Raw genomic sequence first — 24730 nt, forward strand, 5'->3', positions numbered from 1 at the left:
AAACTTTTCACTGGTACCATGAAAACTCTGCTTTCCCAACAAGCCAGGACTACTGATTCATGGAGATATCTTATTCTCCAACTGTTTAAATTCTAATTTATTATGCTCTGTTACTTAAAATCATATTTAGTTGAACCATTGTGAGAAAACACGTTTTACTTCTCAAAGTAATGCAATCAGACCTCTCAATGATTTTTCCAATTCCACAAGTGTGATGAAGTGCATATGAGAAAGCATTTTATTCAAACCCTTTGGTAGCTCAGGATATGATCCTAACTAGGCAAACAAACTGTTAATGTGGTGATGGAGCTAAAATAAATGTACCACAATATTGATGGCACTTTGTTATAAAAACCACTGCAAGTAATAAAACCTTTAATTTATAAAAAAATAGTAGAAGGACAGAGGCCAAGTCTCCACTGTATAACTTCTCTGTGCATTTATTTTCTGTAAGAATTTCTTCAGAGAGTGTATTAATATGGTATCTCTCTGTTTAAATGGAATTAGTAGGAGCTGAATGCATTTACATACATGAATATCACTAGGAGTTCACAAAACTCTGATTGTGGCTAGATACAAAACTCTGATTGTGGCTAGATATTTGAATTATGAATACAAAAAGCAGACAGGCATAAACACAGTTTCTTTCTTTGTCAGATATGATTGAAACTGGCCAGCAGGTTCAAAAATGTATCAGAGATGGACTGCAATACATGACAGTAAAAACTGCATTTCCCCATGAAACCTGCTGCAAAGCCCTGCTGGAAATTTAAGGGAAAATCTGTAGAGAAGGAAAGGAATTCTGGGCCCTACATTTAACAGATGAGTTGAAGTAAAGACAATAAAAAACAACATTCATTGAGTAAAGAGAAAGGCCACAGAAGTATTTAAAGCAACTATTCACTCTAAGGAACGTCTCAGCATAGCCTTACTCTGAATGGAAATGAAGTTTTGCTAAAATAAGACATTTCTGAAATTGAGAAGTATCAAGTGTCATTGCTCATTTAGCAAACCACATGTAAAATGATGAACTGATGATTTGAAACATTTGTCAGATGCTGTCCAAATATCAGTCAACTTTTGAAGGTCTCTGTAAGCGCAGACATAAAAGGAAGCTTAGAAAATAATAATCTTCCATTTACCTGTAGCCATCTAGTAATGATACTTCAATACACTTGTACACTGCATTAAACTACTAATTTGACTTTGATCTTCTTGACAAGTTTATCTGAAATTAATGAGATCTTTCATGTTGGTACTGGTCTGCATGACTGCAAAGGAGCTGACAAATTGCTCTTTATTTCTGAATTTTATTAAAGAATCTTCCTCTTAAATTGTATCATTAGAGAAAAACATATATTCTTAACAGTTTTACATTCAAGTCTACCAATAAAATCAGTACATCAATGAAAAAATAAGCATTAATGGTGTATTTTAATGTAGAATTGTGCCAATTTGATCTGCAGGCCCTCGATTTTCCTACTTATTCATTGAACTTGTTACGCAAAGAGCTTGAGCTGAAAAATGTATTGACTTAATAAATGGAAATTGTAAACAATTATCATGCTATATAAAATTCATGAAGTACTTTTAGTTTAAATATAATTAATCTTTCATTAATCACATAAATATGCAATTTATGTATTTCTAGGATCTAATGCTTTACTTATGCAAAGTATAGTATTACCTACTGCCTAAAATCTTCAAATGTAGCTATACATAATAAAGGTGTTAATCAACCATCAAGCATTACTAATCTGAAGTGTTAGGAAGGTGGAGCAAAACAGTTTATAAGCAAAGTCACAAGTCAAAAAAGCCCGAATAATGAAACTAAACTAAAATGTTCATGTTTTTTATAATATTTCATCTTATCTGAATTTTCCCAAAGGGATTAGCACTTTTAATATCAGTTTTAAGGCTCATGTAAAAGAATATTCCTAACATTTCCAGCCCTTTGACTGGTGATACTTCACGACAGAAACAAACTCCTTACTAATGTGCTTAATAAAGAATTAGATTCTCCTTCCATTTTATATTTTACTCCAGGAGAATTCTTGCTATGAAACTTGCATGTGTTCAGTCTTTTCTTCCTTCCTTTCCAAGGTGTTAAGCTTATTAATACTGTAGTAATAAAATCCATTTGATTCTATGCTGGCTCAACATTCTCCCAACTCCACTTGGTGTGTTGTTTGATAAATGAGGAAACTCAATGAAGTGTGAGTAGAGGTTAACTGGTGATTGATCAAAGGATATCCAGTAAGTAAAAAGAAAAATGTGTTAACAGTGAGGAGAAGGACTTCGGGCTCAGAAAAGAAAATGAGACTAAAACCAAGTAAACCCATCTAAGCTGCTTTTTTTTCATGGTGACAGAAGCATTTATAACTATCCTGTCTGACAAATGTTTTAAGTCTACCTGAAATAAAGGTCTGTGCTAAAGCTTTATAGAAAGCAACCAAGAAGAGCATGTGGGAGCTCAGCTCTCTCTTGTGTAAAATAATTGAGTTCAGCTCAGTGGCGAGTTCATAGTGACTGTGAAGTACTTTGTATGAAAGTATTACCACACTTATAAAGTACTTCCAAGCAATGTGAACTTAGGTCCTAGTTCACTTTAATTCTTTACAAGATTGAAAAGATATAAATGTTGGTGAAACTACCTGATATTTTTGAGCCCAGCTTCATCATCGTCGTCCTTTTTTCATGTCTGAACAAAACCAGCTGCATTTCTCTTTGCATCAATCCATGTAACTTGTTGTCCAGCAGTGGATGCTAGAGCCTTACAGCTGATTCCCACAGCACTCCTCTCTACTACACAGAAGTGACCAGTCTGCATGTGGGTGTTCTGGCATTAGCCCAGATACCCCTTGTGGCAAACACACAGAAGGTATTTCATTTTTTAACATTTTATTTTCAAGTCAAGCAATCGTAGTATACACCTGATGCCTTCATCTGCTTCCACGTAACTGCACAGCTCTAAATATAAAAGTTTGCTTTGTCATTCACATTTGAACTAATGCTACTATGTGCTGCTAAGTACAGGAGAGTGGACATCAGGGCTCACTTTACAATTTGAGAGGTTGAGAAAGCTCCAGTCCAGTTACAAGTCAGTGGTCAGTATTTTGGTGCAGGGATTGATTAAGGCAACCACTGAAAACAGGGATAAGAAAGGAAGTTTCAAAGCAGTTACCCATGATCAATATATGTGATTCACACACATTGCACCAGGCAATGTTTGCCTGGACATGGGCTGCAGCAGTCCTAACATCTTCAGTAAATCAACAGTTATGCTGATATATGTCAAAAGAATACATAATTTAACTCAGAAGAGAGTATTTCACCAGTCAGTCATGGAATGAAAAGGTGTGGTATGTGATTTCATTGCAAGCTGAGTCAGAAATAATTTTTTGGGGACTGAAGGGATGCCAGCTCCTTATGAAGTAAGACCATGCTCAAATGCTCCAGCCATTTTCTCTCACTGCACATCCAGACATCAGACTGTTCTTTAGCAGCTGTAGTTGGTATTGACGCCAAGCCAGTACTGAAACGTGACAAAATGTGGGAATTACCCAAAGCCAGAGTTCTTACTCTTGAGCCACGAGGTCCTTTTGATATGTTTGGCTGCCAAAAAATATTGGGAAAATTAGGGTATTTTTAATAGTTTTATCGAGGGAGTTTTGCCATGTGAAACCTATTAATTACACCAGCATACACTGGGGTCAGAAAACATTGTGTTACAGGTTAGAAAACATGCTCAGGGGTGGCAGGTTCCTTTGGTTTTTTGGGTTAAGGCAGCACGATATATTCACAGTAAAGTAGATATTATTTACAAAATTTTTTACTAGACAGATACTAAAAAGACTTTTTTGCAGATAATATTCTGCTATCTAGAGCAAATCACTGGCAATGTGAAACCACAGGTAAAACAGAATAATGACTTTAATGTTCATAGGCAACAAAACAGGCAAAAGTCTATGTAATGCCATATTTATTGATTAAAAAGTATCATTGGGTTCAGTGCAAAGGTTACTGAGATATGTTTTGGCAAAGATTCTCCAAATAGATGCTTGAGACTGTTTTGTACATTTGTGCATGTCTGGAGACATGGGATGAATTTTAGCTTATTTTTCCCAGGGCTGCTGATTCAAAGATTCTGAAGCAGAATGAACAGAAGCACAGCATGGTATGAATTTTCAGGGCTATTTTTCAATCTCGTTTTTTCGATTTTGACTTTTTTGTCTCGATATTTTAGAAGTTGCTGTTCTTGGACCCTTCCTTAGATTACCAGCATTATTTTTCACCTTTTTATTTGAGTTGCACAGAAGGCTTTATAAGACTTATACTACTGTTTGTTTTCCCTTGCCATAAAACCTAGGAGTCACAAGGAAAATTTTGTCCCTTAGATAGGTTCATTTTCCTTCAAAATTTCATGCAGCTATGAAAAAACAGCACTTAAAGGAGTTATAAGACTTGGCCTTTTAAACAACAGGCCCAGAGGAAACCTACAGCATATAAAAGAATAGAAGTTCCAAGTGAAAGACACTAAAATTCATTTCTTTCTAAGCTGCTCTCAGAGCAAGACTCAAGCTGAGTCTTGATTACTGAGGCTCTAGTCAGCCAAAGGAGTGGGTTAAAGCAGCTCCAGGGTTCTTGAGCTGTTCCCTGGGGGTTGTCATTATGCCGTGTTGCCATCTAGGGATCACCAGAGGGCATACCCAGGGGCATGCTCCAACACATGCAGGGCCTGGAAAAACATGGTTGGATTTTGTATGTATTAATTTCAAGGATTACACAGACAGCAGTCACGTCTGTGATTCTCCCTCCTACTCTTGCACTATATGAAGAAGGAGTTAGGACCAAGACTGGTCCAAAAATGTGTTGCCAGTTTAGGGAACATTAGTTACCATTCAGGAGTGGTAATCTCTGTACTCAAGAACAAATGAGAATCTTTCAGAGTTCAAATGAAATAGGACGCCAGTATTTATTTCCCTCTCTGTAACTCGAAGCTCTGAACATAACATTATCCCACACTTCAGGACTGCTGACCTGCCAAACAGAGTTTTAAAATTCTAGTAGGCTGTAAGTTTTATCTTTTCAACAGAAGAGAAAGACAAAAAAGTATAGGTAGAGTGTTGCAAACGGTAAGAAACAGAAGAATCTTATGGGGAAACACAGAGGAAATGCAGCACCTGTGGAGCAGGGAGAAAAAGAGCAGTGAAGGTCATGACAGGAAAAGTAAAATAAAGAGTCATGCAAAAGATTAAAAGAATAGCAAAACTTCATACAAGAGCATGCAGGGCACACAGGAGCCCTGAGAGGGACTAAGAACACAAAGAGAGTCTGGCTGGCAACAGAAGGATGTGAGGCACTGTTGGAGAGATAAGGGACATCTTTATCATCTGGAGGAAAAAGTACCACAGAACGTGGGTATCTCTGGCATGGGAAAAGGTCTGGGACATAAATAAATATGAAACTTGGCTGAGTGAGGGCTGGAGAGATGTAATCCAGTGTTCTGCATGTGCACTGAGCATAATGAAGCAGGCAAACCTAAGGAAACTTTACTAGGCTAGAGTCAGGAACAGCATCCCAGAAAAAGTAATCCAGGATTAAAACCAGTGGATGAACTAGCTTGAAGAGCAAGTGTGGTTTATGGCACGGCACAAAGCCAGGAAGTTAAGGAGTCCTTAGTACAAGCAGAGCAGTGGAGCATGCCATAAAATCACAGACTAACCCAGGTCAGAAGGGTCATCAAAAGATCATCTGCTCCAACCTTTCATGGGAAAGGGAGTCTAGGTCAGATTACCCAGCACCTTGTCCAGCCACATCTTGAAAGCTTCCACTGACAGGCACTCTACATCTTGAAAACCACCAGTGATGGGGACTCTACCACACCCCTGGAGAGGTTGTTCCAGTGAATGTTTGTTCTCACTGTAAAAAATTTCTTTCTATCATGATGAAACCTCTCCTGATGCAACTTCTTCCTGTAGCCCCTCATCTTCTCCATGCGACTTCTTGTGAATTGAGAGCATCCATCCTCCTTGTAGCCACTCTTTAATACTGCAATACTGTGATGAGGTGCCCCTCAGCCTTCTCTTCTCCAGGGAGAAAAAAATCACACTCCTCTTTCCTTAGGACAGTCTCTCCAGCTCTCTGATCACCTTTGTGGCCCTCCTTTGAACCTGCTCCAGCCTGTCCATGTGTTTCTCGAACTGTGGTGACCAGAGCTGGGCACTGTACCCCAGGTGTGGCCCAACAAGCCCTGTGTAGAATGGGATTCTCACATCTCTTCTATCTCTGCCAATACCATCCCTGCAGGTGCAGCCCAGGATTCAGTTTGCTTTTCTTGCTGCAGTGGTGCACTGCTGGCTCACATCAGGTCAGGTTAGACAGATCTGTCAAGGAGCAGAAATCACAATTTGGGAGTGTGTCATAGCCCAGATGCACACTGAAGCACAGATATTGCCCAGTGTTGGCTTGGGGACAATGTTGAGTAACTGGACATTTCCTTGTTGGTGGGGCTGGCTGGGCCCTCAGCACTGGAGGGACGCTGCAGCTGCTCTCTGACAGGTTCTGCCTGGCCAAAGCAGAAGTGCTCAGGTGCATGACTCTCTCATGGTCTGTATCTCAGGGTAGCTCAGGTCCCATCTGTCAAAGGTTCATTTCCAGTGAGCACCTACACACTGCAAATGACAAGAATAGGAATGTTTTGAATACAAGAAGTTTCAGTTCCTAATGAACGTGTACCAGAATTGGCACCTTTTGCTGACAGTCAGCAACTTCTCTTTTGCTTTCCTTAAAAAAATCCGATCACCAAGAACTAAATACAGCTGCCAATAACTTTATTAATGACTGAGACTAATGCAGAAATTTTCAAACTGAGCTACTCTTCTAGGTTTCAACAGTCTTCCATCACAACAAATTTGACTCTGTTTTCAGAAAATGTGCATTCTTAAAAATACACATTTTGACTCTCAGAAATAAACCAAATTTAAGCTAAATAATTTTAGGGAAAATATCAGGAGGAATCTTAATGACTATTTATAAGGTAAAAGCTAAAGTTCTGCTACCATGAAAAAAATCTCATGCTAGATTTAAAAACTAAGAGGAACCTGAGATGAAATAAGCAGCTATGAGAATAAAGGAAGTATTTATAAACTGTTTAATTCTCCTTTTCCCCATTTGTGGACTGAGACACACCTTTTTTAAGCTGGCCTCTGTGGTTAAGCCAAAACAAAAGGCTTTTTAAAAAATCTTATACCATACTGTGAAGCACATTTCTATAAGGTTTAATGATCTCTGTTGCAAGAGTAGCTCACCACTTGCAGATGTGCCATTTACAAACCACTGGGAAACATCCACAGTAAGATTTTTGTGTGGCAGCCTGAGCCTTGGATGCTTGTGTGTATTCTCCATCTTTGCTCAGACCAAGAGGGCTCTGGCAGTGCTTCATGGAAATTTACTGTGTAAATAAGGTGTTGTGATCCAGCTGGCAGCACATGTGCTAGATCTAGCTTGTAGGATATTTCCTTTTGGTCCAATATTTCTTCTTTTTGGAAATTACATAGGATTTTTATAGACAGAAGAGGAAGGCTCTTCCAGCCCCTTGCTAAGAGATCCGGCTACCATTGGTCCCTGTGAGTGGAAGGAGCAGGGCAAGGAGCACATTCCTTACTGTACATGAGCAGCACAGGAATGGAGGTTATTGCTGCCTCTGCAGCACGTGCAGGGAGGGCAAAATCACGGACAGTGCAAGATGAGATATGCAAGGCTCTACATGAAAAGGCAGCATGGTACCTTCACTAATGTGTACTTTCTCTTGCTTGATTGCATTTCTAACCAACAAGCAAATTAAGCTTGGTCAGCTTAGTCTTCAGAGCATTTTCTAACATTAATAAAAAGACTAATCATAAACACATTGTTTAAACTTAAAAATAGGGAAATTGCTAGTAAATACATACTGTAAGTCAGAATCTCTAGAGGACCAACAAGAATCTTAAAAAGCAAAGAATATTTGATCAGTAAAATTAGAATACAAGAAAGAATTTTAAAATAATTAGGTAAAAAATAGGTCACAAGTCTAGTATTTGTCCCGGAGTGGTTTGAAATATTACAGCTGATAATAATAATGCAGAAGAGCAGACCTGTCAAATAGGCAGTTTCATATTTGAGAATATGATGGATGCTGTAATAATACCAGAGAATGTATTTGAACCACTTTGCTTTCCAACAGCAATTAATAATGGCATGAAAAAACAGCCACTGTATTCTAATATCTTAAAATGATTAATGCCTTATCATTTACATCCTGGAATTTCAGATGAGATGACCAATTAATGCCTTGAGCTTGCTGACCAGATTTTATGTTGCCTGATTTTAGCTCCTCAGTAAAAGGTGCACAAACTGAAACAAAATTATAGATACAAAGGCTAAATTTATTTAAAAACTAGGAGGAGAAACTAAAGCTTTTATGACTGCAGTTCAAAGTCTTGATGGATCTGGAATTGTAAAGGACTTTGGTTCAGACATCTCAGACCTATATATCCCCAAATCTGTATGCAAATACAGACTTTTTTAAATTCCCCTTGATATCCTCCTTCCAACGCTCATCAAGCTTTTGCTGACTAAACTGACTTCCATTCACTATGTCACCAGCATCAGAACATTTCAGAAAAGAAAACTGAATTGTGACAGCGCTGCCTTTGCCACACAGATGGTGCATTTGTTTGCAGCAGCAGTAAAAGTGAACACCAAGGGTGACTCTGAACAGCTCTGAGATGTTTTCAACAGTGGCCCTTTATTCTAAATGACAAATGTGAATTCAGAAAAGGACAGATAAAATCTGCTGAACACATAAACCAGTCAGCAGGCAAGTCAGCGGAACACAGATGGACTGCAGCCATTATTCACCTCATCAGAATCCACGGTGTTGCTGCTGGAATTTCCTAGGTACAATAAATCACACGGGAAAATGGTCTCCAATAGCAGCTCATCTCATAAAATCCATGAGACTCCCTTAATTATCAGAAGGTGGAAGTATGAGAAAAGAGCAGAGTGAACCAGTAAAGCAAAAGCACCAATTGCTCATTCCCTTGTTTTGGCACAGCACACCTTAAACCATCCAACAGCAGCAACAGGTCTGTCCTGCAGAATGGGAGCAGTGCTCTCACAAGGGCCACTGCAGGCACAGAAGAGGAGTGAAAGCAAGTGAAAAAGATGTTTTTACAGTTAGTTGTGCTTGCAAACTCTGTGCTTGCAAATAGCTCTGAGTATTTATTCAGGATCAGTTTTAACACATGGTTGAGGATACAGTACTTGGATTAAAAAGCACGGAATACCTTTCGACATAAAATTTCAGGATCTGGACCAAAGCTTATAGGACTCTGTTTCAAATATCAGCACATAACAAGGACAGTACACAGAACAATACCAATCAAGTAGCTGGCTAAGTTAAAGGAAAGCTTTCACAGTGGGCTTTTCTCTTTTTCTAGATTTTTTTCTGACTTTATTCTCAAATCACACCCAGTATTTTCCCATCAGCTTCAACCAATTAGACAACTAAAAGAGAAGAATTTTTCAAAATGCATCTGTGCCAACATGGAGTGGCTAAATTTTTTTAATAACCATATTGGATTTGTCATATGGACATAACTTTAATTCTGAAAGGTCAGCATCTTTTGAGTACTATAGCAATTCAACAGAAGATCTATTCCAAAACCAGAGAAGTTTGTTAATTCATAAAAATATGTAGATTCTGACCTGACCAGTCTGTGCAGGGGGTCTGATTAGGTACTTTGAGGCCATCAACAAATATACAACACAAAAAACAGAAGGGGAGAAAAACTACACTCCAAGATGTGTGGCATACCTTGGCAGCCAACAGCTACAGATGTTCTTGGGGTTTATTTCTGGTTTTTATTTTCAGAAGACCTGCACACATTTTTGTAATAAATTACTCTTCCACTTAAATTGACTTCAGTCTTTTTCCACAACTTTTGCTACCAAACATCATTTTAAAACCATGAGATCTGCCACTGGCAGGACTTGGGATGTGAGAAGAGTGAAAGACACACCAACCTGTGACCACACTGGGCTTTAAATCCTCTTGGTCCAGTCATAAAACATTTGAAGACAGAGTCCCAGCACAAGGACATGAAGTCAGCAGTACAAGTTCAGTGCCTGAAGCAAATGAAAACACTGCTTAAGGTGTGAGTAACATGGAAAGGAGTCCTCACTGGTGCTCACAGTGCTACAGAGTTTGAATGAGAGGAAACCAGCAGTGAATGAGATATTGGTAAAAGGTAATTTGGATAGGCTTTTTAAGGTGGGCCCAAGTAGAGCAGTCCATGTATCTGTGCAGGGTCAAAAGCTAAATCCTGAGAGCAATGTTAAGTCCTATTGAGAGAAGCAGGGAGATGATACAACTGAAAAGAGACTGCTGCAAAGGGTGCAGATATTAATGGCAGGGTTTGCTGAACAAGGGGTATCTGTAATAGTAAAGCTGCAAGAAAGCAAATAAAATGTTGGGATATGCATAAAAAATAGAAGGAGTAACTTTAGTACTGGCAAGTAGAGGCATTGCTGTTGGCATATTGTGCTTCTCTCTGATGAGCATGGAATACTGAGCATGAAGATTACTGGTAAAATAGAGAAGCACTAAAATCACATAACATCCCTAACAAAGAGTAACATTTAGTGAGTCTTATATACTTACTCAAACAAAACCTGGACTTGGACAGAGAAATGGAAAGAGGTGGTTTAATATGTAACAGAGTGTGTGATTTAAAGTGAGTCAAGTAATCACTACAGCAATTTAGTAAAGATTTTGTGGATTTTTTTTACCACTATGCATTTTTAGTCAAGACTGCATGCTTTTTAAAAAATATCTGTCTTGGGTCAAGCAAGAATTAAGCTAGGGGAGTCTGTGTCCTCCTTTATAACACAGGCAGGCATCAATAATCCATTCTTATGCTATAATTTATGAATTTTCCAAATTACAGCAAATAAGCTTTTTTGGTTCCTCAAGAGCAGTTATGCAGCTATGTGAACATTATCTATTGAATAAAAATGCAAACTATTTATGCATTTGGTGATCTTTCAACCAAAAAACATTCAATGCAACTTCTATGAAAGAAAACAAATGATCATTTACATATGAGTTGCAAAAGCCCTTTGATAACCTCCAGCTCTTGCTATCTAATGATTTACTGACTTAACACGACTGGTAATTCCCTTCCTAAAGACATCAAGAAAATATTGTCAGAAGGAGATCAGTGTAATTTGTTTATTACAAGTGTAAAGATAGAGAGCTACTTGGAAAATATGGCAATAGAGTTAAATCTTTATGGGCAAGATAAAGATTAATGCAAATGAAAGATAGAGAACAATTGAAGTAATTATACTGCAAGCAGAATGCAAAAAGTATTTTCTCTAATTTCAGTAAGGAGCTGTTATTTGAGTGCTATGAGGTTTTAGCCACTTTTTTTTTTTGTGTTAGTCTAAATCCTAAAATGGAGCTAGTTTTTTTCCTTGCTCCTTTACAGATATTCTATTTCCATGTTTTTGAGCAAAATCTCAAGGCAAACATTCACACCAAGCAGTGGACAAAGCCAGAAAAAAAAGGTGCAGAATGGGTGATGGTACTCTTTTCAGTTACTCTGAACTGTAAGAATTTTGGGGAAATTTTAGATCAAGTCAAGTAGGGGTTATTCTTAAAGTCTGAGAACATATGGTTCAAGTTTTCTTGGAACACTCATTCAAATTTAAAAAAAAAATAGTCACAACGTGTATTTCAATCCCTATCTCAATTCTTAACATTTAGCACTTGACACACACTGTTTTCAGTTAAAACTCATGATGAGATCCAACATGAGAGAAATGACCCTGGCTTAAACAGTTACCACACATCAGCTTATCTACAGAACTAGTAAGCTTCAAATCTGAAGGAAATTTGGGATCATTGCAGTTCAGTTCAGCCTGCAACAAAAGAATCCAGCCAAATTCTTTCACATTTGCCACACGACAATAATTCCACAGACGTTCACCAAGGCTTTGCTCATTTGAGGTTATTTACTGTGCAGTGTTTTACCCCAAGCTGTAGTACAACTAGCCAACAGACTTAAGAGCCTCACAGTAAATGCAAAGTTATCTAAGGCGGTTTGTGCAGAAGTACAAAGAATTTGAAAATATGTGCCTGCTACTACTGCCAATGCGGGAAATAAAGAAAAAATGTTTAATAACCTACAGCAACATAGTAAGGGGTGTCCTGAGAGGGCTCTGACCCTACAGACCATACTCCCCCTCCAAAGCACGACTTGCTGTCCTGGCTGTAGCTATGCCCTAAACCAGAGTCCTTCCTGCCCCTCCACCATGCATCTGTCAGTCCTGTGCTGGTGTAAGACACACAGTAACCCATGGGGCACTGCTGGCCCATGAAGGTTGCTCCAAAAACAAGTGATGAAAGAAGCAACCTTCCCAATGTGCAAGGTCAGCTTGGTCCCAGCCTTCCTATGTGCTTATCTATTCATATTAAAAGCTTTGAGGGGACCCTTCAGTAATCAGGTGTCCACACACTAAACACTACCATCAGAAGTAGGACTTAAGAATTCACTAAATACAAATGAGGAGGAAGGTGCAGACAATCAACAGAGAGCCTCCAGACTCATAGTAAAGAAAAACACTTATTTTTCCCTAAAAATCTCTGCTACATCTCTTCAGGTCCATACAATGTGAACTATGGTCTACTTTTTTTCCTAGGGCTTGTTTACTGCCAGAAGGCCTGGTTTATGATTTTTCTACCATGCCTTTTGGACACTTTCTTTGCCTCTTCTGTCTCAAACATAAGCTTTGTATCTGTATTTTCAATGCTTTCAATAGCCTACTTCCTCCTTATCTATTTTCTGTCATTATACAAAGATTAATGCCAATTTGATTAGGTTTCTGTAGTTCACCTGCTGCTTTTTCAACCATCTTTGTGCTTTCTTCCATGCTGTTCTTCTTGCTGGAGTTTTCCTTCAACAGCCACAAAACCTGATTAATTTTTTTCAGCAAATCCCACCTTATGTCTTCTTCACCATGAAGTACACACAGAAACAAGAGTTGGAGTGATGGTGTGTTGCAAACTGTGCCTTCCCCGCTGATCAATACAGTCTCATTGTTTCCCTCATCTGCCCATAGCCATCTGCTGTCTTTTGTCTTATACTTTGGAGTTCTTCAGGGCAGGAATTATCTTTTTGCCCTATATTCCTATGCAATATAACATTATAATCACAGTTCAGGATTAAGGCTCCTAGATAACATGATAATACAAACAAATTACACCATCAGAAAATTTGCCCCAAGTTCTCGGCAGGTTTTTTGGATGGGTTTTTTTTTTGTTTGTTTGTTTGTTTTTTTGGGGGGTATTTTTTTTTTTTTATCTAAGATTTAGAAATATGAGGTGGTTCAGGAAAAACATCACCGATTCCACTGTTTTTCAATGCCTCTGACAAAGGTTTAGAATAGCAGTAGGTGAGAATATTAATTCAAGTCTTTTAATATAGGGCTGGATCAGGCTCGGCAGGTCTGACAGCCCGTCTCCATTGTAACTCCTCCTAAAGGCAGGAAAAGGATTCTCACGGGAAATGAATCAGCCCCTGCGGAGCCCACGAGGCAGCGTGCAAGAGGAGTTGTGCTACTGCCTGGCAAGATTGGTGGCTCAGATATAGGACCACATAGTGACATTTTTATCATAATCCCTAATAGAAATACGCTATATTTTCCTGTTTATTTTTATTTTAGTGTGAATGTCGCAAAAGTTAAAGGGCTGCAACACTAAACGGGGTCATAATAAGAGAAAATCCAAGATTATTTCCACAGAGATCATGATTCAGGGAGACTGCTGTGAACCACAAATGCAAAATGATAAATATTACAAAGCGTGTATTTATGTGCAAGAGGCCTAAATTTCAGTTTCTGCTGAGAATCTTCATTCCAGGGGCCTCTTGGTGCCTACATGCTCGCTTACGAGACTGTGGTATGCGAGGGGGATTATTTTATCTTGCACTGAACAGGGAAGGTGTCAGAATTTGCCCGTCGTTTCAGAGCCCAGCTCCAGCAGGCACTACCTGACTCAGCTCACAAACTAGAGCCACAGCATCAAATTTCCCAACCCACTTAATTTGAAAGCCTGCCAAGATAGGTGAAAGACCTTATAAATATGTAAAGCAGGAAGTTCAAATTACACAGTGATGTAAATTCCCAGTGATTGATGCCCTTTTAAAAACAATAAAAATCCTCGAGAAACTACAATGTTGGTGAACGTGCTTCCCTCCCGATGCTGTCTGGCGGTGCCGTGCCGAGTTTGGCTGATGTATTGTACTTTTCGTGCGGATTTTATTTTGGATTTCTACCACTTCCTGGAGGCCAGGGGGAGGCACAGTGGGAGGAACCAAAAAACTCGGTGCCACAGCCATTTTGTTTGTGGGCAGCATGGTAGAATTCTGTCAGTCAGTATAAGGAGGGGTTTTTAAAACAGTATTTATGGAAAAACTATTCCTGCCGTAACGGATGTATCTGTTGAATTTAGTGTTAATTTAGTCCTTTTATAAGGTAGGTATTTATAATTGTAAGTAAATTGAGGATTTGTTGGGATTCAAGCCTGCCCACTTTCCAGGAATCATGGATTTTGTTTCAGGCATGACTGGCTCTTTCGGATGCTGCGAGGCTGCCGGAGCCCGGCGGGGCGGGGGTGCGGGGGTGCCGCGGGGGGAGGCCGAGGGATGCGCCGGGCGGCACAAACTTGCTGCGGGCTTCGGAGTGGGGGGGGGGGGGCGGGGGGAGGGACGGAGGGAAAACGGCGAAGTCTCGGAATTATTTTGTCCAACTGTCTTTCTTTATTAATTCTCAAGAGGCAGCTGCTCTCTCCGAGGGGAGGATGAGGCGTGGGGTTGCGCGGGGCGAGCCGTAGTTTTGCAGTGTCACCGAAAACCAGCGCTAGACTTTGGTCCTGTGTGCTCCAGAGGCGGGTGTAAAATGGCACACTGCATTTTTCCAGGCGGCGGCGGCGGGCGGGGGCGCCGCTGCCCGCGGAGCCCATCGAGCCAACGCCAGCCCCGGCAAAGTTGTGACCCCGGCGGCACCGGGTCCCCCGCCCCGGCTGCGGCCGCCCGCCGGCATCGCCCGCCGACCCTCGGGAAGCCGCCTCCTTCCTCGCCCGGCGATCCTGGCGGGGTGGCGGGGAGGGGGAGGAAAGAAGAGAGGGAGGAGGGAAGAAAAAAAAAAAGGAAAGAAAAGTCTCACTTTCTGCATTTGCGAAATATTTTAAGGATGTTCGGGAAGCCCTTTGCAGCATGGAGGTGGCTGGTTGTAGGAGAGCGAGTATGCAGTCCATATTGTTACAGCCCGTTTGCAAGGGCTGCCTTCTTCGAAGGTAAGTTTGTGGTTTTAACCAAAAATATTATTTTCTGCGGGTTTTTGGCGTGTATTAGTGCTGTGGAGGATTTTCGTTGTGTTGATGAACAAAACGTAGTCTTGTATTTTTCATAGCTTTGATCTCATGTGAATCCCACCCAACGGTGTCTCCTTAATAGCGACAATTACTGAAGTCAGTTTTGTTTCCTCTTTAAAATTTTATACACGCGAAGATTAAAAACAATTTAACTTCAGTTTAGGAGTATAAGAACTCAAATATTTTCCAGATGGACTTGGGTTTTTTTTGGTGTTTTTTGGTTCTGGCTTTTTGTTGGGGCGGGGGGGCAGGGGGGAATTCTTCACCGAGTAATAAACGGATCCAGGAGCAAATATGTGACTGTCTATATAAATATAATGCAGCTCTCGTGTATAAAGAAGCATATTGTGTTGCTACTGTATGGTCTGGTGGTAGCTAAAAGAGTTTACAATGCCATTTGTGATGGCTCTTGATGGATTACTTTGGTCTAAAGTAAAGGGGAAAACTGCCCTTGGTATGGTGAAGGTGGAGATGGACATAAGAGGGTTTATATTAAGTTATGTCTCTTACTAAACAGTGACCTTTTTATTTACAAATTCCAGCTCTTGTGATAATTAGCTTAAAGCATTAGTTATATAAAGGTTCTTATTTCCCCACACTTCACTTACATGTCTTGGGGTTGGGTTGTTTGTTCTTTTTTTTTGGGGGGGGGGAGGGAAGGGGTTGAGTGATTTGTTTGGTCTTTTTCTTCCAAGAAGGTACATTTGGGAGACATTTTGTAAATTTTGGCATTTTTCTAGGCGCTTTCTTTTTTTTTCCTTTTTTTTTTTTTCACCCGGTGGGAGATCTTTTTTGTTTTGCATTGCTCTGTGCTGGTGGCGCTGTGGGGCTCCGAAACAATTCGTGTCCCTGGCTCTAAAGGGGGAGGGGGCCGGAGGGAGAAAGGTGGGGCACGGGTTGATCTATTGTATCTTTTCCTTTTCTCTGTATCAAAAGTAACCGCAAATTAGTTAGAATGACGATGAAATTATATCTCTAGAAAATTGCAGTGTCGCATGAACTGTGGCCCGGCAGAGGCATGACCTCACCCTTTCGCTGGTTTGTGTAATGAAGCAGATCCTTAATTTTTTTTTCAATCCTGTGCCTAGGGTCCAGTTTTCCTCAGTGATGAGATTTTCGGTCCCACCCCCAAAATGATTTTACAGTGGCTGCAGATGAAAGATTTTAAAATTGGGTTTTGCAGCCAATATGGAAGGCTTTGGCACACACTTATTGTGCAACTAGTCCATTGTTTGCTTGTTGTGAAGTTAAAGGTTCCATCCACGGCTGGTTGTCAAGCCCTAAGGTCCCCCTCGCTCTCATGCTTGCATATGCAATTCTCCTGATGAGGTCTGTAGGAGTTTGGGTTGGGTATGAAGGTGGGGTGGAAAAGAAGAGAAAACCTAGTGTAGTCCTTCAGACTGTAAGAGGATTCACCTGAGGTGGGTGGGTTATTTCTTTCCTGTCGCTAAGTGGAGCGTGCATTTTGCATGTCTTTATACACAGATACATGTTAACGTGTGTTGTTCTCTTTTGTTACAACCTACAGATCACCTCGGTTCTAAGTGCAAAAGGATTAGAAGGCTTTCTGCTAACATCCATATTAGGTGTAAGAAAACAGAAGTGATTAATGTTCTAAGGTGGGAGGGAAGACATAGTCAAGCCCATGATCAGAGCATATATTGGAAACTCAACAGGTTCAGGAACAAATTTGACATTAAATTTAACAAATTTTTAAGGAATCTATGTGCCTGTTATTTTGGAGTGATAAAAGCTGATAATTTTAGAGGCCTTTGCATCTATTTTACATTTCAATGTCTTCAGTATTTTCAAAGAATAAATTTGACAAATACTAGGCAGTTTGAAACAGTCTCTAAAAACTTCTTGTGAATGTTTAAATCTTCAATAATGCATTTAGATATCGGTTCAAAGAGTTTGCTCATTAAGTGAATTAGTTTTATGGAAACAGATATATAACTTCAGTAGATCTCTGTAATGGTCTCTTATTCATTATCCTTTTTTAAAAGAAGGTAAATTTTGCTTCAGTCTTAGGTAAAATACATCTTGCAACCTCCTACCAGTAACAAATGTATATCCAAGATAGCAGCTAGGTTTTATCATCTCTGCTCTGTCAGACAAGATCTGCTTTTATGGATTCTTGGCTGGAGCAGAGACCTGGTGGCCTATGACAGTGCAGTATGACCATTACTTCTTTGGTGTCCTGGTACAACTCCTAGACTTGAGGAAAAATATCAAGACATAAACCCTCTTAGAAAGTGTGGATTTTGGCCATCCTCCATTTCCATTTCTGAGACCTGATCACTAGGATGTAAGGTTGGCATTTTGGGCACAGTTTATGCCAATAGATGTAGTGCCAGTTGTTCAGTTTATTACAATAATTATCAATCTTAGAGAATCACTGGGTTGTTTAATTCTGATGCAGCTTTTCTTTTTTGACATCACTTAGACCAACACTCAATGTGCTCATCCATGGACAACAGTACTGAGCAAATGATAAACTGAGGTGCTTACTGAAGGTATTTTAATGCTCTTATCATCCTGCACCATGAAAGTGATGATTTCTTGTGGCTGCACCCTGTGCATGCAGGCCATGAATTGATTGTTGTGATCTTGCTGCTCAGAGTCACTTCGAGCTCAGTGAAGTCAGCAAGAACAGGAAATCTGAATGGAAACTTGCTTCACACTTTCTCCCCTCTCTCCCATTCAACTGAGGCTACTCTTTAACTTTGGTTGTGGTTTTGCAACTTTGAAGCTGCATCTGATGAAAGTGTCTGGTTTTACTCCTATCAAATCATAAGGTGAGAAGAGTGAAGTGCTGATCTTCTGCAATTCAGTGGTTCTCACGCTTATCTCCTCCTTCCTTTTTGAGCCATTGTGTTACCAGTAAGGAGTAAGAAGTGTTTAAGACTCTGCATCTTCTCAAAGCTAGGAACTAATTTACCTCCTGCATCTTCTGCAGAAGTGCCTGGAAGAGTAATTTCTGTGGGGTAGCTCAATCTTTATTGTGTTTTCCCCACCTGCTCCTTCTGAAATACCAGTATGTGGAATTCCAGGACCTAAAGCAGCATAAGAATTTTTGTTTGTTTGTTTGTTTTGAAATTTTATTTTGGCAGGTTTCTTGATTTTCTCCCTTATATATCTCCATTTCTAAGGTGCCAAAACGAATGGATTTTTCTTCTAGTACAGTTTCCCTTTTACCTAGAAAGTCTATATAGAGTCCAGACACCTTTGAAAGATATTTGGGTCTCTTGGTTTAAAACTATTTGAACTATGGGATCATACTATAAACCAATCTTTTTCAAGAGCTTAATTCAACCTGATTGACCAAAATGTTCTTTGTGCCTTGGTGAGATTCATCTTAGTAATATTACTAGTATTATGTAGGTGAAGTAAGAGTCACAGTAAAAATGGCTGTCTAAAATGGTCAATAGTAGTTAATGCAAGATGTGTAGATCCCAGGCAGATATAACCAGCTTCCAAAGTTAACCAAAATACTGTGCAAACAGTTCCTCAGAAGTGGGTTGAAGAATGTTGTTTTGGGCTCAGCTCAAACAAAAGCCATACCCCCTGCTTCATTGACTCATATGTTGTGCTCTCCAGCTTCCTGTGCTGATAACAGACCTTGGTGCCTGGATTGCTGTTATCTTTTGAGGGTTCTAAAGTATTCATTGTGTCCTGGATCCAACAAGGTTTCAAAGGGGCTACCTCTATGTTGGACACCTCATGACATAATCTTGTTTCTCACCTTTCTTATTTCATAACTTTGCTAGCTGCACTTCTCCACATCATACTTGTCAGCATCAACTTGTAGCAATGTAATAATTAGTTTAAAGCTTGCTTCAAGGATCACCTGTTTCCCAGCAGTGAACAAAGGACAATATATTGCATGCCTGCTTCAGATTCATCTTCTACAAAGTTAGGTCTCTCCACATCTCTTCCAGACTGATATTTGCATGACCTTTCAGTGTTATGAAATTATCTGCTCTAAATCCTATATGCCAGAGGAACTGCTGTAGCTAGCATATCCTTCCACCTTTTAGCATTCTTCATATTTTTCTTCTCTTAGCAAATAGCACAAGAAGTTAATTCATGTTGCAGTGAAGAGACAATTCTACATTTTAAATTCTTTAGTAAATATACAGGGTGGGGAAATGTCAGTGCTTTGAAATATAACTCCTGTGTTGCTGTTGTGAGCAACAAAATATGCCTTGGACAGATGTGACCACACACCAGTAGCTTCAGGTCCTGTGGGCTTCTTTAAATCCTTTACTAAGTCACTTCTCCAGTTAATTGTGTTACCACTGGACTATCCAGAGCAAGATAATACCAATACTATAAACTGCCTTAATAGGAAGGTTTGTTCATCAGTTCTCTATGATTAGTAGCTAGAGCCTGAAACTGGTGGTCAGAAGGTATTGCAGTGCTTAAAAAGGCAGTACATTTGCTAAAAGTTATTCTCTCTGCTTATCTCCCAGTATAAAATGGGAACTGCCAAATAACATGAGTCCTAGTCTTCACTGCTTGTGCAGCAAGCTGGGATGCTGTTGTGAGCTCCTGGATGGTAAATGGAAAGTTGCTCAGAGTCAACCAACACCATACAACAGAAAACAGCAGTTACAGATGCAGTGTCTATTGCTTTGAGCACCAGTAAAAATAGCAAGAGCTCTAAATGTAGTCCATGGGAATTCCAGCTTGGAGCAAATGACTGAAAATGGGGGATGCTGGCTCACCATCTTATGTTGTTAAGGAGAACCCGGATCACTATTGCTAGGGAGTAGGAAAAGGATGAGTTATATTTTACAATGCACTGAGATTTCCAGAGGAAGAGAGAAAAGGTGGGGTTCGATCTCATCCCCACTCCCAGGACTGCCTCATGGATTTTAGTCAATAATGTTTAAATGTAAAATGTAGGAGTTCCAGGGAACACTGAGAAGATTTGTTCTTCCCAGAGCAGTCTTCCTTTTATCAGGTTCCATTTTGGTTTTTCCCTGGGTTAGAGACCTGGGAAATGGGCCTGTAAGGTGGTGTTAAATCCAGGCATTTCCCTGGATTTACAGTAAATTGGGCATCTGAGTGAATCAGAATCCCTGTATTGTATACATTCATGTAGAACTTCTTTCTTTCACTTACCTTTAGAGGAGTATTGTTAGATCTGTAATCCTCAGTGGAAAGAAAGAGATCAAGTAAATCATAGCTTTAAAAAATGACAAAAGGACTCCAACAACAGCAAAAACAAGCAAACAAACACAACCAAATTTTGGATGTCTGCTGTGATAAGAACTGTATCTTAAATTTAACTGAGTATCTTGATCAGGTCTCCATCTGCCTCCTGTTCAGATATGAATGCCCTCCCTTAATCAGAGATATCCCATGCCCCTGAGATATCTGGAATACTGACCTGTGAATGATTTAGGTAATGAAAAGTTAGCTCTTAATTCTCACTCTCCTTCAGAGCCTTGAGAAAATGACTAAATGGAGGCAAGACCTTTGGCCTCACAGGGGTGTGCATCTGGAATATTCATTAATACAAATAAGAGTGAGCTTTACATGCTTGTTCAAACAGACCTAAAAATCAGGTGACTCAGATCTGGGGATTTCAAGGCATCCCTTTCTATTTACTTAAGAATCTTGTGGTTGCCATAACCTGATCACTAAAAGGATAACTTCTTGAAAGGGTCCTTTCACCTGACAGTTTTTCATCTGTAACACCAGGGGTAGATAGGGCATGTTTTCTGGCTGGATTTATCCAAAAGATTTTTTTTTCTCAAGAAAATTTAAAATTCAATTTAAAAGGTTATAATTCAGAGCAGCTGTGTTATTTCTGATGGTCTTAAAGGTATCCACACTAGGCAGAACATCTTGATGTCTTTACCCAGAGTGCTTGTGTAGTCACAATTCAAGAAAAGTTCTGCAATCAGCATCTTTTAAGGAGAAACCATGCTGGATAACAGAGGGGGGAAAAACATACATCTGAAAACTCTGCATAGACACTTTCTGTTTAGCCCATATCCGATCCATAAGAAAGTATTCTGCTTTCTTTTGTAATCTCTGAATCAATTTCCAAGTTAAAAATTGGGTGTTATGGGAATCTGTGGGATTTGGAAGGTCTGGTCAATCAGACCTCCAGGTGAGCTACTTTAATGTGAGAAACCATTTTCCTTCCCATCTTTCATATTCTCCCTTGATATTGATTTTACTTAGGTTGTCTCTCTATGCTAACACCCTTCTTGAGTTGCTTATAAGTCAAAAGATCAGCAGACTTGGCACATGTGACCAGTGGCAGGCTGGTGCACATTAACCCCAGTGTTAATGACAGGGGTCAGTCGTGTTCTCTTGGTCAGAGGAGCAGAATGTTAGAGCAGCCATAAAACTGACACACTGCACAATAAAGAATGGGAACTGAGTGTCTTTGTCAGAGATGGACAAGGGGGTTCAAGTCTTACCTGTTTGTAACCTGAATGAGAAAACCACCTTCCATTTGGCTCTGCTTCTCAGGTTGCCCTAACAGCAGATTTGGGAATTTCACAGGAGAGCTGAGAAGAAAATGCCAGGGATATCACAGCACCTCTGGTTTCCATTATCCCACCTATATTAGTGACAGAGAAAATAATATCATGTGATTTCTCTATTTTTCTTCTCACGGCAACTTCATGTTTGCATCTAGATCCAAAACACTTCCCTCTCAACATCTGCCCACCTCCCACAAGTTGTTTGCATTCTCTAAATGTTGAAAAACCTCAGAAATTACATTTTCTTCAGGTTAACCCTATCAGAGTTTTACATTTTTAAGCATCTGCTATCATTTAAAGATATATAGATAAGGATATCTCAAAACAGTCTCATCTGATCAGTTTTCTATTCAGAACTAGCCTCCTCTGCTGGATATTTAAAGTCAAACTTAATTCATTAGGCCTTTTTTCCCACTAATGCAGCATTATTAATTTATGCTTTCTTAACTTTATATATAAACATTGGGTTATAAATATGATCATGATTATTTGTATCCCAGAAGATAAGCAATATTTTTATAACATTCACTCATGCTTAATTTAATATAAATCAAACTGCAGTGTGTAAAAAATCCACTTCTAAAATTGAAAGAATATTTGTGCTCTTGCAAGCTAATAACAAGCTTTGGAAATCCAAAAGCTGAGTTTTTTGTATTTTTTTCATTCCTTTGGAGAAATGTATTTATGTTAAGTAAAGATGGTATAGCTTGTATAAGGTACTTAATAACACATTTGTATTAATTTCATGTGGAATTCAGAGTTCACTTACATTGTAAGTATGTAGGTACATCCACTAACATTAAAATAAAAATAAATCTAAACATATATGTTAGGAAATGCCTCTTTATTCCAAGATGCAAATGTACCTTCCTGCACCAAAAGATTTCAGAAGCCAAGCTAATTCCTATCTCGGTATAAGTCACTGTTTTCCTCAATTCTGTGAGGGAAGCAGATAACCTACTTTCATTCTGATTCAGGAACTGTGAATTAAAGCATTTGTCTTTTTTATACTTAAATAAAGTGATATACTTATATATAAAGTTATATAGTAACTCCACATTAACTTAACTCCATGTTATTTAACATCAGCAATGTAGTTTTAAAGATTGAAAATACTTGATGACACTTACTGGAAGCCCTGAAGCACTTGAAATGATTTTTCATAAATTTTGAAATGATTTTTCATAAATCTTGAAATCCTTTCAAGACAGGATTTCTATCTTGGAAGTGTAAGGTAAAAATCTAAAAAGTTAGAGCATGTAATAGTAAAAGATTCAGCTCTTACTATTGAACTGAATTTGCTATTTTATTTGCATTTACATAGAGACAGGCAACTATCAGGGTAGGAGTAAAGTTTCAGAAGTCATGCAAAGACACAGAGCCTGTCCCCAATTTACCCCTTAATCCCAGGCTGGGGTGTGAGCGCTGGCAGTTGAGGTTTATGTAGTGGTGACAGGTGTGTGTGTGTTGGGTTTTTTTGTTTGTTTGTTTGTTTTTAGCTTAATAGTCAATTGAAGGATTTGGGACAGTGTGCAGACCCATGCACAGCTATAATTTCTCTACTTCTGTTTGCCTTTTTTTAGCCTTCCACCTTATACTATGCAGAATATCAAAGTTAGACATCCTTAGCTCTTTGATTGATGAACTAGCAATTGTGTTGGCAGGAGAAGGTAGGGATTTTATGCTTGGTTGGTTATTGTTTGTTTTGGGTTTTTTTAGATTTGGTTGTGGTTTTGCTTGCTTTTTTGTTTGCTTGGGTTTTTTGTTGTTTGTGTTAGGGTTTTTTTGCAAGCAAAGCATAAGGGCTTTGCCCTTCTGCTGGCTGTTCTACTAGAAATAATACAGGATCATGTGATTAAATTTACTTGACTCAGAGATTATTCATGTGTTATAATCTGACGTTTGCAGAAGTCCATGCCTAAGTCAGAGGTGGTAACCAGCCCACCCTGGTCAAATTGTGTTTACATAATGAATTGCAATTTTAGTATTATTATTGTTCTGTATGTCAGAATACAAAATGTTTTGGATAAAGATTTTTAAAAAAACCAAAAACCCAGAGCATAAAATCAAACATTTTTGGATTTTGTTTTGTTCCCTTTTATCTTACTATTTAATCCTAAACAATTAATTTGTGAAATTACTTGCTAGTAAAGATGACTAAATCAAGAATTCAAGGTGTGTCTAGCATAGTATTTTAGAGGGGATATGTGTTAAAAAATGAAAACACGAAGGAGAAAATCATAAGTCACTTTTAACCCTTACAATTCCTAGGACACCTGTTCTGAATCCATTAAAATTTAAACAGGGAAAGATGTATTTCAAGACAGAAGCATCTTAGCATTTGCGTCTTTTTACCATGACTGTGTCCAAGAGAGTAACTGCTTCCACTATAACGTGTTTTCCTTAGACACAAAAAACTTGAGTCTCCAAAACAAGTTATATAAAGGAAACTGATTCTCTTCTGACAGTACTAAAAAAACTCTATCAAATCCTTTGTGTTTTCAGATAGAGCCCATTTTACCATTTTCTTGCTTATCTGTCCAGGTCATATTAGGACAATGGTGAGTCTGTAAAATATTAATAATTAATTAAGTCATTAATCCTTAGTCATTAATTCCTTTTGAAGTCTTAGTCCTCCTATGGACAACTGCCTCCACCACCTCTAAGAGTTTAGCTATCACTGGGAAACGAGAAATCTGGCAATAGCTTTTGCTGCTCCTCTCTTAGCTTTGTCTCTTAGTAA

At 39.1% G+C, this 24730-nt stretch overlaps 1 protein-coding gene across 2 annotated transcripts in view; it reads left to right on the plus strand.

Moving 5' to 3' along the window:
* The first annotated feature begins 14358 nt into the window (after positions 1–14358).
* The window catches only part of EPC1 (enhancer of polycomb homolog 1), a 67109-nt gene continuing 56737 nt past the window's right edge, over positions 14359–24730 (plus strand). The window contains exons 1-2 of one of the 2 annotated variants that reach the window (XM_030943716.1): positions 14359–14580; positions 15297–15400. The gene's annotated coding sequence lies outside the window, so the exon portion shown is untranslated. Of the gene's footprint in view, positions 14581–14847; positions 14999–15296; positions 15401–24730 lie in introns of those variants that run through there. The other variant, XM_030943717.1, reaches the window with a different exon arrangement.

This window comes from Camarhynchus parvulus, chromosome 2 (genome assembly GCF_901933205.1).
Source record: "Camarhynchus parvulus chromosome 2, STF_HiC, whole genome shotgun sequence".
Taxonomy (NCBI): Eukaryota; Metazoa; Chordata; class Aves; order Passeriformes; family Thraupidae; genus Camarhynchus; species Camarhynchus parvulus.